An 18,579-nucleotide genomic window follows, 5' to 3' on the forward strand; every position below is an offset into this window, starting at 1 on the left:
TTGCTGCTCGGCTCCTATTAATTGTAGGTATCATGATGTTTTATAGCTTATAGCATAATTCGATAAATTAACTAATTAACAAAAAAACAATCCGATTCGGACTACAACTCTGTTGAACATATTTGTACGATAAAACTTACCCTTTTTGAGAAAAATAGAAAAAACCGTAATTTTGACCTTTTGACCTTGAATATTTCTTTTGGTAAAAGTCGAATCGATGGGGATTTTTGACATTTTGTTTATAATGATGTACTTAACGTCTATGCCAATTTTCAGCTTCATTAAGCGATTTGGGAATTATCTGAAGGTTGCGATTTAATTTCGTCTATTTTTGGTTGTAACTTTTTTGTCCCATGGATTAAAAAAAAATAACCATACCTAATGTTAAATAAATTTATACTCTTTCATTTGATATTATTTTCATTCGTGTCCGCGACCGGGTCGGATTCCGCCCAATGACCTTTAATTTTAAAACGTTCATTTGCTTTGAGAATGTATCTGTGCGAGAAAAGGCATTTCAGTCTCATTAATGCAATATATTGTTCTTATATTGAAACACTAGAAAGTAAGTATTAATGTAATCTATCTTTAATCTTACGTTATAATTATAATATGTAAAGTACACATCTGTCTACCTGACCACAGATAACGATTCGGGTGAAATTAGTTAATATGACAGTTAACTTAAAACCCCAAAAAACGATACAGGGAATCATAGAAATTCCATGGGATTAGTGAATGAATGCAAGCACTTCACTATAAGTAATGATTCAACAATAGGTTATGTGCTATCAGCTGATGATGGTAAGCATTCGACGCCACCCATACCCATGGACACCAGAAACACCAGAGAAGATAAAATTGCGTGACAAGCCTTTTTGGGTAAAGATTCGAGGATTGGGGATTACGCAGGGAGAGACTTGGGCCTCCGGTAAACTAATTCACTCGGCGAAACACAACACAGGCGTTATTTAGTCTCGTCAGATTATTTTTTTTATTTTATTTATTTGATTATTTTATTTTTTTATTTATTTATGTTAGGCCAAAGCATCACTCCGGTTGAGCCAGCACTTATACGGCGTTCAGTCGGTTGTTCAATACTGTTCACAGCTGTAAAAATACCTTTTCTGATTGCAAATCTTTTTTCGTTTGGAACAAAAAATATGATAGTGTTTTAAGTGTCTTCTGAAACATTTGCTCATAAAGAGTTAACTGGTTATGCCAATTAAGGAATCGATTTGGAGATTACGAAGGGAGAGAATTGGGCCTGGACAATACAAGCCTTGTTTCACGTCAGTTTTCTGTTGGGCCAAAGTATTAGTCTGGTGCGCACTTTGGTCGGCTCAGTCAGGTGTTCAATACTGTCAAGTATAAGAATACCTCATCTGATTACTAATCTAATACATATATTGTTATTTTTTAATACCAGGACGTAAGTACCTATATTTATTAAAGATATTACGTTGTCTCTTGATATAATGCTATCAGCTAACGGTAAGCAATCGGCGCCATCCATATCCATGGACACCAAAAACACCAGAGGAATTATACAAATGCGTTACCATCCTTTTTAACGACTTCAAAAAAAAAGGAGGAAACTACATTCGCTATTAATTTTTTATTTATTCACCGATTGTAGACCGATTTTCTAACTGTTTTTTATACAAGGGTTTATACTCCCAAGAGGATCCCATTTTCAGTATGTCAGAATCTGATGATGGAATCCTAGGGAAACCGAGAAGAACTTTCGAAAATTGTAGGAGCGAGTAATGCGTCTATTATGTTTTTCAATAAAGATTTATAAACACTACAATTTATTATGGGTCTGGAGTCGACTTGAGGATAGAGTTTAGAGGCAGACGAGAGGACTCTTAAACGGTGTACAGTAACTTCATTGTGTTTGGACTTGATTATTTTGTGTTGATAAGAACTTTACACCTAGATGAAGTGAGATTGGCGTTGAGTCTGATGACGAAGATGTGTAATTGTTAAGGGAACTCCTCAACAGTGTACAGTAACTACCTTGTGTTCGGGCTGGATTACTTTGTATTGATTAGAATGTTGCACCTATGTGAATTATAAGTAGCAACAGAGGTGTTCGTAGTAATATACTAAAGATAAAAAAGAACTTCAAAAACCTAGTTTTCCAAAGCAGTTATTTTTTTGGGGTCGAAGTTTAAGAATTTGAAGATTACGAAGGGGCAAAAATGTACGTCTGGTAACCTAATTCATACGGTGAAACACAGCACAAGCGTTGTTTCACATCAGTTTTCTGTTAGGCCAAATCATCCCTCCAGTTGGGCCCGCGCTTAGGTCGGTTTAGTCGGTTGTACAATACTATTCACAATTTTAAGAATAACTCATCTGATTGCTAATCTAATACATATATTGTTATTTTTTAATATCAGGGCGTAAGTACCTATATTCATACAAAATATTACATTGTAATCGTTACGTACTTACACATCTGTCTACCTGACCCCTGTAACGATTCGGGTAAAATTTGGTAATTTGATCGGTAACTTAAGACCCCAAAAAAAGGATACAAGAATACCTCATCTGATTACTAATTTAATACAATTGTTGTAATCTTTTCATAACAGGAAGTAAGTACCTATATTCATACAAAATATTACGTTGTATTGCATTTATCAACCTTTTGAAGAGATTTGAGGATTGGGGATTAGGAGATTAAGGAGGGGGTGAATTGGGTCTCCGATAACCTAATTCACACAGCAAAACTTAACACAAACGATGTTTCACGTCAGTTTTCTGTTAAGCCATAGTATCCCTCCGGTCGCTTCTTGAATATTGTTCACAACTGTAAGAATTAGTAATCTAATACATGTATTGTTATTTTTTAATATCAGGAAGTAAGTATCTATATTCATACAAGATCTTACGTTGTAATCGTTACGTACTTACATATCTCTAACTACTGTATTTTTTAAATATCAGTCTGTAAAAAAGGAATGGATGACGCGTCCCGTCCAAGTTACATTTTAAACAGTAATTTTATTCAATTTGAGCATGATAGTGTCTATGTGATAAAAGGCATATCAGTCTCATTAATATGTTGTTTGTTCATAATTATAACAATATTTTATCTGATTACTAATGCAATATAATATTGTTCTTATTTGAAACATTAGAAAGTAAGTATCTGTTCTTAATCTTATGTTATAATCATTAAGTATACAACTATTTCCCTGACCACTGTAACTATTCGGATCAAATTTGGTAATATGATAGGTAACATGAGACCCCAAAAAAGGATACAGGGACCTAAGATGTACCTATTAATTCCAAGGGATCAGTGAATGAATGCGAACACTTCACTTAAAGTAAATCATTTAACAACACACTTAGTGCTATGCTATCGGCTGATGGTTAGCAATCGGCACTACTCATATCCATAAACACAAGAAACACTAGAGGCGTTAAAATGCGTTACCAGCCTTCTTGGTGAGGAGGTTTAAGGACTGGGGATTAGGAGACTACGGAAGGGAAGAATTGGACCTCCGATAACGTAATTCACACGGCGAAACACAACACAAGCGTTGTTTCACGTAATTTTTTTTAGGCCAAAGTTTGTGCTGTCACTTACATCGGTTCAGTCAGTTGTTCAATACTGTTCACAACTGTGAGAATATCTCATCTGATTGCTAATCATATATTTATCTTTTATAATATCAGCCCGTAAGTATATTTATAAATACAAAATCTTACGATGTAATCGTTGCGTACCTATAGACATTTGTCTAATCTGCTACCTCTGTCGCTCTTTTTTAATATCAGATCGTAAAAGACAGACTTCTTCTTCTTCCAAATCTTCTGTCTTAATAGTGCTGGCATCTTATTTTCTTTGACTCTGAGCATCCCAGACGATCCCAGTTAATTTTATTACCCATATTATGGTCCCCCCACTGCAGGGCAAAAGTGACTCTGGGATTTCGGGGTCAATCCTTCCCATAGGCGTCAAGTTCATCTCACTGTTGCCTTCCGGGCCTACCGCAGGCCGCGACATCGGTTGACATGGATTCGATGGAAAAATAAATCTTAGTCAGGGCTTAAAATAAGCACCAGCAATTTTAAACCGTTTATTCGCTTTAAGCATGTGTCTATGTGAAAAAAGCATTTCGTCTTATTATGTTGGTTGTTCATAAATGTAACAATACTTTTTCTGATTACTCATGCAATATTTTGTTTTCATTTCAAAACATTAGGACGTAAGTATCTATGTATATCTTTATTTAATCTTACGTTATAATAGTTAAATACACTTGTTTCCCAGCCACTGTAACGATTCGGGTGCAATTAGTTATAACTCCATAACGCACGAACCTATTTCCACGGTTTTACATTCGATGGAAAGGTCTCGAACACCGTGAGGTTTGTAGCAAGAAAATTCAAGAGAAAAGCAGGAAAACAGTGAAGAACATTCTTCACAAACAGCGCCATCTCTGATACAAAAATGGCGGCAAAACGGAGTTCGCCGGGTTTGCTAGTAATTAATCCTTCGTATGTTTGGAACGTGGATCCACGCGAGACACAATGTGTTTTCTATTGTTGTCTTATATACGGCATACGAGAGGTTAATGAAATAAAGCATTTGATAACAAAGTCAACATGTTTATGAGTAATTAATGTTTCAGACAAAATTTTAAGTGTTTTATTTAATAGGTCAAGTTTTTCAGTATTAAACAGACGATTAGTAGTGTAGAAAAACAACAATAATCGGTTTATGAATCCTTGCATTGATGGAACTAACAGTTTCTCTCATTTAAATGTTGTTTTTAAAGGACATTCGCTTAGTAAGCTAATAAGACCTGATAATTGTGAATAAGGGTTCTGCACCAGCTGCAATGAGACCCAGTCTCAAAACTATTGAATATCTACTGGATCAACTAAAAAGAAGCAATAAAGATACGTGAAGTCAAATACATAATTGACAGGAATTCATAAACACGCTTAGTCTGTCAGGAATGGCTATCAGACGAAACGATCACCCATCGCAATAAAAGTGTAACAAATAGACTCCAATACTGTCTATAGATTGAAGAAGACTCCATTCACTACAAAACATAACAATATTTAAACAATAATCACACAATTAAAGGACATGGATTAGGTTTTCATTTTCGTTATTTTGCTGAGATTTCCGTAAAAAGTGTATTTTGTGGGAATTTCTAAAAAAAAAAATACTTTCTAAATAACTAAACAAAAAGTTTTAACTAAAAAAGACCTAAAAACAGGGTGGGCCGTATTTAGTTTTGACGGGTTTATAATATCCACGGGATTATTGAATAAATGCGAGCACAACACTAAAAGTCACACACAACACTAAAATTAGCACAACACTAACATTTTACGATTCGCTAAATGCTATCAGCTGATGGTAAGCAATCGACGTCGTGGACGGTATACAAACACCAGATGAGTTACTATTACGTTACCAGCTTTTTTGGTGAAGAGATTACGGAGGGGGAGAATTGGGTCTCCGGGATACGGTTTTCAGTTAGGTCATAGTATAACTTCGGTTGTGCCGACACAAGCATATGTTGGTTATTCAATACTGTTCACAACTGTAAGAATACTTCATCTGATTGCTAATCTAATACATATATGTACTTTTGTAATTTCAGGAAGTAAGTACCTATATTCATACAAGATCTTACTTTGTAATCATTACGTACCTACACATCTGTCTAATCTAATACCGCTATTGTTCTTTTTTAATAAAAGACTTGATGACACGTCCCGTACCAGCCACGCGCACGATGACAACAGCCACGGCGGCGTTATTTTCTTCTAATCTTCGAATCTTTTGTCTTACTAGTGCTGGTATCTTATTTTCTTTGACTCTGAGCATTACAGACGATCCCTGTTATTTCTATCATTCATATTATTGTCCTCCTATTGCAGGGCAAAAGCATCTCTACTCTCTTTCTACTCGTCTCTTCTTATAGGTTTCAGAGCCAATCTTTTTTATATGCGTCAAGTTCATCTCGTCATTGCCATCCGGGCCAACCGCGGTGCAAGACATCGATTGACATTGAATTGGTGGAAAAATAAATTAAGTCTAAAAATAGGCACTTACAATAAACATATACTTTAATTTTAAATAGTTAATTCGTTTTGAGCATGTGGATATGTGAGAAAACGCATTTCAGTCTCATTACGTTCCTATACCTATACTTCTTCTGATTACTAATGCAATATATTGTTATTATTTGAAAAATTAGAACGTAAGTACCTATGCTCTTGTATTTAATCTTATGTTATAATCATTTAATAAACATCTGTTTCCCTGACTACTATAACGATTCGGGTAAAAGTTGGTAATATGATCGGTACGAACAACATGACACTAAAAACCCTAAATTCGCTAAATACCAAAGGACACCAGAAACACCAGAAGAGTTTAAATTGCGTCACCAGACTTTTTGGGGTAAAAAATTGAGGATTGGGGATTTGAAGGTAGCGGGGGTAGAATCGGGCCTCCGATAACCTAATTCACACGGGGAATCACAACACAAGCATTGTTACACGTCAATTTTCTGTTAGGCCATAGTATCACTCCGGTTGAGCCGGGACTTATGTCAGTTGTTCAATACTGTTCACAACTGTAAGAATACTTCATCCTATTGCAAATCTAATACATATATTGTCCTTTTTTGATATCAGGCCGTAAGTACCTATTTTCATACAAAATCATTCGTAGTAACCGTTACGTACATACATATCGGTCTAATCTAATACCTCTATTATTATTTTTTAATATCGAGCCTATAAAAAAAGGAATGAATGAGGCGTCCTGTACCAGCCACGTAAACACTGACATCGCGCGTATCAGCGTTATTTTGGAATTCCAAAGAGACCAGTTATTTCTACAATCCATTTCATGGTTCTCCCACTGCAAAGCAAAAGCATTCCTACTCTCTTTCTACTCATCACTTCCTACAGCTTTCGGGGCCAATCCTTCTCATAGACGTCAAATTCATCTCACCATCGCCTTTTGAGCCTGCTGCGGGCCGCGACATCGGTAGATGTTGAGAGGGTGGAAAAATAAATGAGTTTATAAGTTTAATTCGCTTTGAGCGATGTCTATGTGAGAAAAGGCACTTCAGTTTCATTATGTTGTTTGTTCATAAATGTAACAATACGTTACTTCATCTGATTACTAATGCAATATATTGTTCTTATTTGAAACATTAGAAAGTAAGTATCTTTGCCCTTAATCTTACGTTATCTATACTATATACTATCTATACTAATATTATAAAGCTGAAGAGTTTGTTTGTTTGAACGCGCTAATCTCCGGAACTACTGGTCCGATTTGAATAATTCATTTTGTGTTGGATAGTGCATTTATCGAGGAAAGCTATAGGCTATAAAACATCACGCTATGACCAATAGCAGCCAAGCAGAGCGGGTGAAACCGCGCGGAAGTAGCTAGTTATCAATAAGTATCATCTGTTCCCCTGACCGCTGTAACGATTCGAGTGAAATTTTGTGAAATGATAGGAAACTTGAGCCCCCCAAAAAAAGAACACAGGGACCTAAGATGTGCCTATAAATTCCACGGGATTAGCGAATGAATGCGAGCACTTCACTCAAATTAATGATTTAACATTACGCTAAATGTGCTACCAGCTGATGATAAGCAATAGATAAGCAAAAGCACCCATACTCATGGACACTAGAAACACCACAGGAGTTAGAAATGCGTTACCAGCCTTTTTGGTGAAGAGATTTGGAGATTGCTGAGGGGGAGAATTGGGCCTCCGGTAACCTAATTAACACAACACAAGCGTTGTTTTACATCAGTTTTCTCTTAGGCCATAGTATCACTCTGGTTGAGCTGGCACTTATGTTAGCTGTTCAATACTATTTACAACTGTAAAAATACCTCAACTGATTGCTATTCTAATACATAATATTGTTCCCTTTTTGTAAATTCAGGAAGTAAGTACCTATATCCATACAAGATATTACGTTGGAATTGTTACGAACCTACACATCCGTCTAATCTACTAACTCTATTGTTATTTTTTGACATTACACTGTAAAAAAAAAGAATGGATGAGACGCGTCTCGTCTCGACATCGGTCACTTCGGCGTTATTTTATAGGCTCTAAGTACTGTTCTGGGCCGCGACATCGATTGACACCGAGTAGATGGAAAAATAAATGAGGTCAAAAATAGGCACTTATAAGTTTAATTTGAAACCATTAATATGGTTGGTTGGTTGTTCATAAATGTAACAATACTTAATCTGATAATTAATGCAATATGTTGTTTTATTTTGAAACAATAGGACGTAAGTATCTTTGTATATTTGTCCTTAATCTTACGTTATAATCGTTAAGTACATATCTCTTTCCCTGACCGTTGTAACGATTCGGTTGGAATTTGATAATATGATAGGTAACTTGAGCAACCCAAAAAAAGGATACAGGGACTTAAGATGTACCTATAAATTCCACGAGATTAGTGAATGAATGCGAGCACTTCACTAAAAGTAACGATTTAACAATACCCTAAACGCTATTGCTCGGCCCCGGGTATGTCCTAAAACTGCGACCAGCCACCGAGGAAAGGGCAGCAGCCTTCCGTAAAATATATGGTGACCTAACTGCGACCCCTAAGCCGCTTGCCAAGTGAGTGGATTAGGGCACCCCTCCTTCAGTCACCACCGTTCCATTTATCCACCACTGCCACGCCCGGTAAACTTTGGCCCTGGCAATGCACAACATCTGCACACTGCGGACTGATCGACGACTAATCAATCGACGCCATTCATACCCATGGACACCACAAGCACCAGAGGACTTACAATTCCGTTGCCAGCCTTTTTGGAATAGAGATTTGAAGATTGAAAACTTATTCGCTTAGCATGATTGTGTCTTTGTGGGAAAAGGCATTTAATTTAAGTCTCATTACGTTGCGGGTTGGTTGTTCATAACCGTAACTATACTTCATCTGATTACTAATGCAATATATTGTTCTTATTTTGCAACATTAGAACGTAAGTATCTGTATATAATTTCTTTGTAGTTCACGTTTATGTTAGATAATCTAGTTTTCCTATTTTTAAACATCATTATATATGTTTTATTTAAGTTAATTCTTAATTCGTTTAAAGTGAGCCAGTTTATGATAGACGTTAAAGTGTTATTTATTTAATAGATGTAAGTGTGAGGATTGTCGAAGACAAAAATTGTTGTATTGTCATCAGCATATAGAATCATTTAACAATACGCTAAATGCTAATGCTTATGGTAAGCAATCGGCGCCACCCATACGCATAGACACCAGAAACACTAGAGGAGTTACAATGGTATTACCAGCCGTTTTGGGGCAGAGATTTGCGGATTACGGAGGGGGAGAATTTGGCCTCCGATAACCTAATTCACACGGCGAAACACAATACAAGTGTTGTTTCACGTCAGTTTTCTGTTAGGCCAAAGGAAGACCCGGTTGAGCCGGAAATTATGTCAGTTGTTCAATACAACTATAAGAATTTTTAATCTGATTGCTAATCTAATACATATATTGTTCTTTTTTTAATATCAGGACGTAAGTACCTATATTCATACAAGATATTACTTTGTAATCGTTACGTACCTACACATTTGTCTAATCTACTACCTTTATTGTTCTTTTTTAATATTAGACCGTGAGTATACACAATATAACAAGACCTTATTCACATCTTTCTAGTTTTAGGATCATCTATGTGAAACTTTATTTGCTATAATAGAATAATAAAGATTAGGCCATAATGGCTTCCTACTTTAACCGCCACATCAGAGATATTTAACGATTACTTAAACCATTCCTTAGTAACGATTTTGTTCCGAAAACGATTGCTAAGGACTGGGTTAAGTAACCATTAAATGACTCTGAGTGCGGCAGTAAGAGATAATTGTCTGTCGGCTTCTTCGAGGTCCATATCCCAGTTCTGTTCAGCCTTTATAAGAATATTACCTAAGCCTCTAGATCTAGCTCTTACTAGCTTGGTAGTACCTCATTAAGCCGATTCTAGCAGAACCTACCAATAAATGCATTTATCACGGTTTGTTGTTAGTTACTTATTTCTTACTTATAGGCACACATAAAATGAGTTTTTGCAACCAATCTACAAAACTTATTATTTCTCGTTTTTAAATACGTAGGCGTCTGTGAGTATTTAAAAATATGACCGTAATATCTCAAGTTTCAAATTATGTCTTTATTATTTGCCATATTTGACTGCACGGTGGGTGCGGTGATTGGACAATCGGTTGCCGCGTAGCGGGTTCAATTCCCGGACGGAGCAACTCTTAGTGTGATCCATAAATTGTTGTTTCGGGTCTGGGTGTCACGTGTCCGTGAAGTCTTAATGCAAGGCAAAGGCCTCCCTAAGGCAAATGCCAAAATCAAAAAGGGGAAAGGCCTAGGGCAAATGGTGAGATTTGGTAACATAATAGGTAATTTGAGACCAAAAAAACAATACAAGCACCTAACATCCACCAAAAGCGTATTTGACGCTTAATGCTACGGTTCAAAGTTAATTGAAGCAATTTTTAATGGGTTAGGCCGGCAAACGAACCTATGATAAGCCTAAGCCGCCGCCCATGGACACCCAAACCACCGGAGGCGTTACAAGTGCCTTACCGGCCTTTTGGGTTTAAGGAATTTAAGGGTTGTTAGGGAATTGGAGATTGGAAAGGGCCTCCGGTAACCTCACTCATACAACGAAACACAACGCAAGCGTTGTTTCACGTCGGTTTTCTGGGAGGCTGTGGTATCACTCTGATTGAGCTGGGCCATTTGAGACGCAGCATGGCTCTCCCAAATTTGTGTCGGTTGTTCAATATTGTTCACAATTGTGAGAATACCTACTCCACCTGATTACTAATCTACTAATACCTATAATACCTTGCTCTTTTGTTCTTTTTTTAATATCAGGCCGTAAGTACCTATATTTATACAAATCTGTCTAGTTTTAGGATTAACTAAGTGAAACCGATCTTGCTTTAAGTAAATAGTCAAGATTAGACAATAATGGATCTTCGAAAATCACCGATCGCCGAAATTAAGCCTCCGCTAACCTTAATCACACAGTAAATCACAACACAAGCGTTTTTTCACGTCAGTTTTCTTTAGTATGTCGGTTTTTTAATTTTTTTCACAACTGTAAGAATACCTATTTCATCTGATTGGTAATCTAATACCTATATTGTTATTTTTCAATATCAGACCGTAAGTATAACACTACCTCGCATTAAAGCCGTGACACTTTTAAAGCACATTATAAATATTATCGACCTACGCCAGAAAAGAGAAAGACACTAATTTTAGGCAATGCTCTTTGAAACGACGACCTCCTTGCCTGGTTACCACCATGGGGTCTGGCGGCGAGTGCGTATATTGTTTGCGCTTCTCTGGCGATCTCATGGCGGAATGGCAGCAACGATTGTTGCAAGGTAGAGGCCGCTGTTATTGCAGCGCATCAGTGGCTTGAGAGACGTCACGGTGTCCTCACCTACTGTCTGATACAGGTGCTTACCGGACACGTAAGTTTCGGGGACACCTGTTTCGTATTCGGCGGGAGGTAACGCCAAAGACCACCAGGAGTACTGGAGCATAAAGTGGCGGTACTTCATCTGAATGCTAATTTAATACCTATATTGTTCTGTTTTTTTAAATTCAGGAAGTAAGTACCTTTTTTGTAAGATTTAATTAAATGGTTATGATTAGAAAATAGTGCCTTCTAACTTTAAGAGATAATTATAATCTGTCTACTATTCGAGGTATTGCTTCAATTGTTTCAACTGCTCATGTCTAAATACTTCTATGAAGTACTGATCAGGCGGCAGATCAGTTGATTGGATATAGAAAAACTGAAGCAGAATAACATTACAAACAGAAAATATATATGGAGTCTCATTTGAAAAATTCAGATCAACTAAGTAAAATCAGGTATAATAATAAAAAATATGTTAATAATGTTATAATTCTTAATATACCGTTACTAATCTATAAAACACGATAGTTTTAATTTACGTAATGTTTTTAAGTCAGTCATTCTCATTTTAATTTTCTCTTTTTCTTTTTTTTATAGCCGGTATGTATAGTAAGACGATGGTATCTATGTCGCAGTCATCTGGTTTAATCTGCTATTTGATTGACTAGCGCGTTTATTGCGAAAAAGCCAACGGCGGGTTGTCAGCGCGCAGACTGGGTGCTTACAGCACGCCCGCGCCGCGCCGTTGGCTTTTCCAAAGCTGGTGTCCGGTTATCCGATTTCTTTACATTCTCTGTAATGACTTGGGGTCTGTTTTGTAAACATCTAATGCTTGGTGTATCATAACATCACTTGAGTGTCATACCACGGTTTAAACATACCTATGTTTATTACAGACTGTACTCATACAAAACTTATGTGGAGTGAAAAGTATTTAGTTACATTTACAATACATGATATATGTACGTACAGAGGCGCACTTTATGCCAGATATTAAAAAATATCGGTACTATATACATAAGTAATTTTAAATCAACGCACCATTGCCTGATTAAATTGAACTGTTTTTATTTTATTTTTCCTTTCTCCGGTTGTAGTACGCAGAAGTAAGTTCAACTTTAATATTCCATTTTGCTCACGCCGATTGACTATTGAAATTAGGTTGACAATTGATTAGATATAGAAGTATAACTGTTATAAAGAAGGACCTCGAAATAGAATAGGGAATCTCAAGTCAGTTACGAATCAAACACTTATTTACCTAATACGAAATTAGTCATTATTAATCCAGTAAATTTACATTTGGCAAACAGCTGTAGAATTAATTTCACTTGACTTCAACCATATCATTTACGCATAACGCATTATACAGTTTACGCCACAACCAGTTAGGGAACATCATCCATCCAAATTAGGTAGAAAGAATACTGACTGACGGAATAATGACTTCTGGCAGAATTTGGATTTTTGAATTAGTATTTTCCAAGTTATATTCCACGGAGAAAATTATTAATGATCCAATGTGGCACACATTACCTTTTTTCCATTTATCGCAATAATTAATTCTTATTGAAAACTTTCAGATAACGGTGAATATAGAACATATTTTTAATACATAAATTTTGATAGCATACATATTTTTATGGGCAAACGCACAGATGTATCACTTGATGATCCCCTGACATCATGAGTTCCTGTTAAGAGCAGCAGAGTTGGCGGCTTGAACTTGCTGATTCACCCATGAATGCTGTTTCACCCAACAATTGTGCAAGTGAAACATATTCATTAAATGGCACTATGAAGATATTTTAATCCGCGGCGGAAAGCGAGACCGGCAAATATGATGGATTCATAGTAAAATAGATGCGCAAAAAAAGACTTTCGAAGATTGGGCTTTATGAAAAAACTGAAGGCACCTTAAGTAATTTCAGTGCTATACCTTTATGCTAACTTAATAACAAATACATCATCTCATTTTATTTTAGTTGGACGTAAGTATATACGATAGATTTATAACTTTGTAAGACTAATTTTAATCATTCTCAAAGCTACTATAATTATCTATGCCGTAGACGGATCACATTACGGCTAGTCATTAAGAAAAGCAGGGCTGTTTTGGGATCCGGCTGCAGGATGGTACAATATACAATATATATGCTACAATAAAAAATAAATAAATAAATATGGTGGCCCTACAAGGTGGTGGAACGTTACCCTTTTTGTAGTTATTTTACAATTATTGGTCTGCGTCACTATGACCATATTGTGGGTAATAAATATCTATTAAAATAAAATGTTTTTCCATAACGGCGGCTGCACAGAGTTATCAATATAGTCGTCACGAGTGTCGTTATCATGGTTTTTGAGGGTGTTAAAACCGATATTCGTATTCGTCCCGTATCCGTATAATAATATACATATCTTAATATAATATCTCTTAAGTCTTTGATTGCGAATAGAAAACTGTTGAAGGCAAATCCTCCGCTAACGTCGGTCACCGGTGTCCAGCACGGCGTTCAATGTGTTAATTTAGTATTAATTATAATTTTGTGTTACTTTTTAGAGCAATGCCGTGAGTTAATATCATAATATAGTTTTGGTTGTGTTTTAATATTAACTAGGTCTGGATACTCCTTTTTATTTTGAAAGATTACTGAGATTTATCTTTTACCTACCCTAAGTAGTTAAACGTAACGAAATTCAAGACTGCACTGTTGGTGCAATGGGTGTCGCGGGTTTGACGGTTCCTGCACGGAACAATTATTATTTGTGATAATTGTGATAGCTACATAATATTTATGATTACTATTAATGCGAATTCATATTTTACTTTTACGGTTTTAGCCTATTGTGAGTCTAATTTTATCTATTAAACCTTCAGTCTGCACTCATTATAGCCCATGATTTACCAGTTAGAACACGAAATATGAAAACACTGAAAAATAGATAATTAAATCATTAACTTAATAGATTTAGTTTGTGGAGGTAGCAAACGCAATACTCACAGTCACGATTTAATTTGAGGTACCTACCTCAAATTAAATTGTTGTTGTCGTTGCGATTATTTACATAACATTATGTAAATTGCGATTGTGATGAAATTACGAAGCAGAAAAATACAAGATCGGGTCGGTCAAAATAGAGTGTAAAACATCTTTCGATTCCTCCATAATATAATAATACCCTCGAGCAATTTTATTCTTCCCTGGGGTAAACTACCGTCACATATTTAAAACAAACGGGCAATATGAAGTGATTATGTAGTTTCACCACACATATTACACCCTTCTCTCCTTAGGTAGAATAGATTTTGTAATTTGTTTGAGGGCTGAGTTTTCCTACAAAGATTATTTTTATCTGTAGAACAAAATTGTTTTGTAAATCAATCTTCGATAAAATCTATTATACGCTGGAAAAATCAGCCCTAATAGTATTAGTTACAACAATCACGAATGATGTATCATTTTAAATTTTATATGAATTTCAGCCCGAGGTAAACTATGGTTTTATTATAATAATTTTACTATCTTACTTATATTATAATCGTGAAAGTTTTGTGTATGTTTGTTACTCAATCACGTCAAAACGGCTGAAGGAATCGGGGCCAAATTTGCAACAGAGAGGGCAGTTTATGGTGTAGAACACCACATAGGCTTTTTATCCCACAGAAATACGGGCGAACCACTGGCACAAATTTAACAAACAAATACCTACATCTTTTAACAAGATTTATTTAATTATTGAAATAAAATTTAATTTGTATTTTCTCTTCCTTAGAATGTCGTAAGTAATAATGTTAAACTAAAAATGACAATTTACACTATTCCATTGGGTGTTCCTGTTATGAAATTTTATAGTAATAAATAAGTAAATAAACTATATATAAATTAATTATTACGTGTTACCTGAGTCAACGGACCTACCAATTTAATTTTACCTAATAACATATTTTGTCCTATCTTTAAAACTTCTTGAGATTTTTTTTAAGTCATCACATTTTTGTACTATAATCTAGAAAGTATTATTTACCTAGTTAAAAAAAGATTAACTGTTACAATTGTAATATATTGGTTACCCACAAATAAATGTATGAGTTCTCTAGAAGCAAACTTTTTATATGTATATTATCAGCACCTACATGAACGCATTGCTAGTAATATTTTATGCTTTTTACAGGTAACTGTGAGTTCCCATCAATATTTAAATAGCCAGTTTCAACAACCTAACCTAACTGTAATAGACAGGTTATTGTAACTAGCTATCAATTTTACCATTTAAACAAACAGCTCGTTTAAAATATGTTTTAATGTTTTTTTAGGATCGATACGTAAGAAAAACGATATCTTTATTACTAATGGCAAACTACTTAATTGTAATTAATTTCATAATTAGCATTCCATGTATCTATTATTATTTAAAGTTTCTGTAAAAGTTACAATTTTAAATACTACTTATTCGTTTGGATAACTTCTAATAATAAATTAACGTTGCAATTTTTTCCATGGACTTGATTCATCGATGGATTTCTAAATTGTGAGTACATAATACTTTAAACTAACTTTTTCGCATTCGTGTGGTCTAAGCTATCAACCATATACCAAAACTACCTTTGTTGAAACTCGTATCAAAATCTTATACGTACAGATATTTATTGAGTTTATCGCATTCGTAGAATATAGAAAGAAACCTATATTGACGGTACTGTGCCTTCCTTAAGAAGCTTGTACCTACAGGAACCCTTAATCATGTGCAACCCATAATAGTTCCTGCTAGGGAATGCCATTTATAGATCTTGCGAGATCTTATCTATTTTTACTAGATTGCTTAGCTAAAGGGATTTTGTTTAAATATTATAAGAAGACTAATTCTTTGGGTGTTTGCATGAGGGTGAACTCATGCATGATAATCGGGCGTCTTAAGCCTGCGGGCCACCATGACAGACTCAAAATGGCATTGAAAATTAAACAATAATTATTTATTTTTTAGCTCCAGGGTGTATGTATCTGCCATTTACTTTGATAAATAATTTACTTTGTATTTATATCTTTAATGAAATCAAATTAAAATTCTGACTGTATCGAATTCTTATTTTTACATAATATAAGGTCGTATACATGTCTAACATGTCCTTATTACAATTTCAGGCACCTGTGAGTTTACTTTGATTGTTTTGGTATAAAATAGATTTTATAAATTGGAATTTAGGCTTAAAGCCTGTTTCATAATGTCACTCGTTGTCTATTTGCTTAAATGGCATATCTTTACCTAGCTTTTATAACCTAGCCTTACTTGACAAATGGACTATCTAACTTACGATATGTTTATTATTTCAGATAATCGTTAGTATTTTTATAATAATTTTATTTACTTATAAAATATTAATAATACCTATTAAACTATTACTATTACGGGTACTATGTATAAAATATACTTTTTTATTATCTCATTTAGGAAACCGTAAGTAAACATTTGCCTTTAAAGTTATTGAATAATAAATTGACAAGATGATTATAATATACAAATAATTTGGTAAAAGTACACGTTGTGGAGGTCTCTCCTTCAAAGAGCTGACCCGGTGAAAGTAGCAACGTCACGCCTTTTATCCCCGAAAGGGTAGGCAGAGGTGCATATTACGATGAAAATAAAAGTACATAAATAAATAAAATCTATTAATTTTTGATCTATTAGAATCAAATTTAGATTGCGTATTTAACTAAATAATTATTCTAATCTGTCTTTATTGATCTATTTAGGAACAAGTATGTATAATCATTATTATTTTGATAAAGAAAATATATCTAATATGTCTACATAATATAATGTATAATTAAGTGTGGCTATAGAATTAAAAATTGTTATTAAAATTATATTTACTTATCCTTGATTAGCTGGAAGTGAGTATTCAGAAGCACTTTTTCATAATGTCTTATGTTTATTTTTAACCTAAACGTATCTAAATTAGCTGACACCGCGATATCTTTATATATAAAACACTTCCGATACTGGGTCATTTAATATATAAGTGCTAAAATAGAATTTATATACCTACTATTAATTAATTATTTCAGTACCGTGTAAGTACCTATCATAAAACAATAACTGTTGAAAAATAATGCAGTTTATCATAGTTAGAGAAGAAATTTTGTATTAGGTATATTTTATGAACTCAATTCACAAATTTCCTATTTTTTAAACGTGTTGGAAATCCTAATGGACTTCCCGCCTCCTCATGGATGGGGGGCGTGTCGCCAGAGTCTTACTGGCCAAAAGCCGTTTCTTCCTTCCTAAATATACTTAAACAAAGGGTTTATTGTTTATAGTTGATTATACTACTTAATAGACATAGACATAAATGATACCAGTATTAATTTGTTTTTTTTTACTTTTTTCTCTCTTTCGTCTTTAGTTGCCCGTAAGTGTTATTTTTTATCTAACTATAAAATATTATCACTCATTATACTTATTTACAATATACCTACAGTTTTTATCCGTGTCCGATTGGTACGACACAACATTTTTCGTATCAAAACTCTCAACATTTTAATACCTTTTTCTATATCCATACTTTTAGTACTTTAAGTACCTAACTATTATGAAACAGTTGACTTGGTACATTTTATCATAGTTTATAAGATGGACGTCATTTCAAAAAAGTTCAACATTTGACAAAATCATTATGCTCCCAGATTGTAAAGGAATTTTAAACTACTGTCCTATGTAAGATTAATACAGATTAATTAAGACCAGTTAAATTAGCCCGTGGAGTGTTTGTTGCGGACTAGTTCGGACTCAACCTATTTGGTCACCAGATTAACAGTAATTAATTACACGTTTACTTATTATCTAAATTGCAGAAAGGCGTAAGTACTCGAATCATTTGGACGATTACAAAAAAAAACACTTAAGTAGGGTATTTTTATCCCGAGAACGCGAGCGTAACCGCTTCCAGAAGCTGGTTATATATAAAGCTGTACATGAATATATGAATATAATACATAATATATATGGACTGATACTGAATATTATGGTCAATATGAATAGTCCCAAGCTGATTATATGCATAT

At 34.6% G+C, this 18,579-nt stretch overlaps 1 long non-coding RNA gene across 2 annotated transcripts; it reads left to right on the forward strand.

Annotated features, from left to right (window-relative positions):
* Window positions 1-242: 242 nt before the first annotated feature.
* On the forward strand, window positions 243-7,246 carry LOC118270811 (uncharacterized). Of its 2 annotated transcripts, XR_007705854.1 has the most exons (4): window positions 243-565; window positions 1,430-3,155; window positions 3,697-4,229; window positions 5,646-7,246. It is a non-coding gene; the product is annotated as an uncharacterized LOC118270811 (long non-coding RNA). The 2 variants fall into 2 exon arrangements; XR_004783256.2 differs by having other exon boundaries at window positions 245-3,155.
* Window positions 7,247-18,579: the final 11,333 nt, after the last annotated feature.

This window comes from Spodoptera frugiperda, chromosome 13, assembly GCF_023101765.2.
Source record: "Spodoptera frugiperda isolate SF20-4 chromosome 13, AGI-APGP_CSIRO_Sfru_2.0, whole genome shotgun sequence".
In the NCBI taxonomy this organism is placed as follows: domain Eukaryota; kingdom Metazoa; phylum Arthropoda; class Insecta; order Lepidoptera; family Noctuidae; genus Spodoptera; species Spodoptera frugiperda.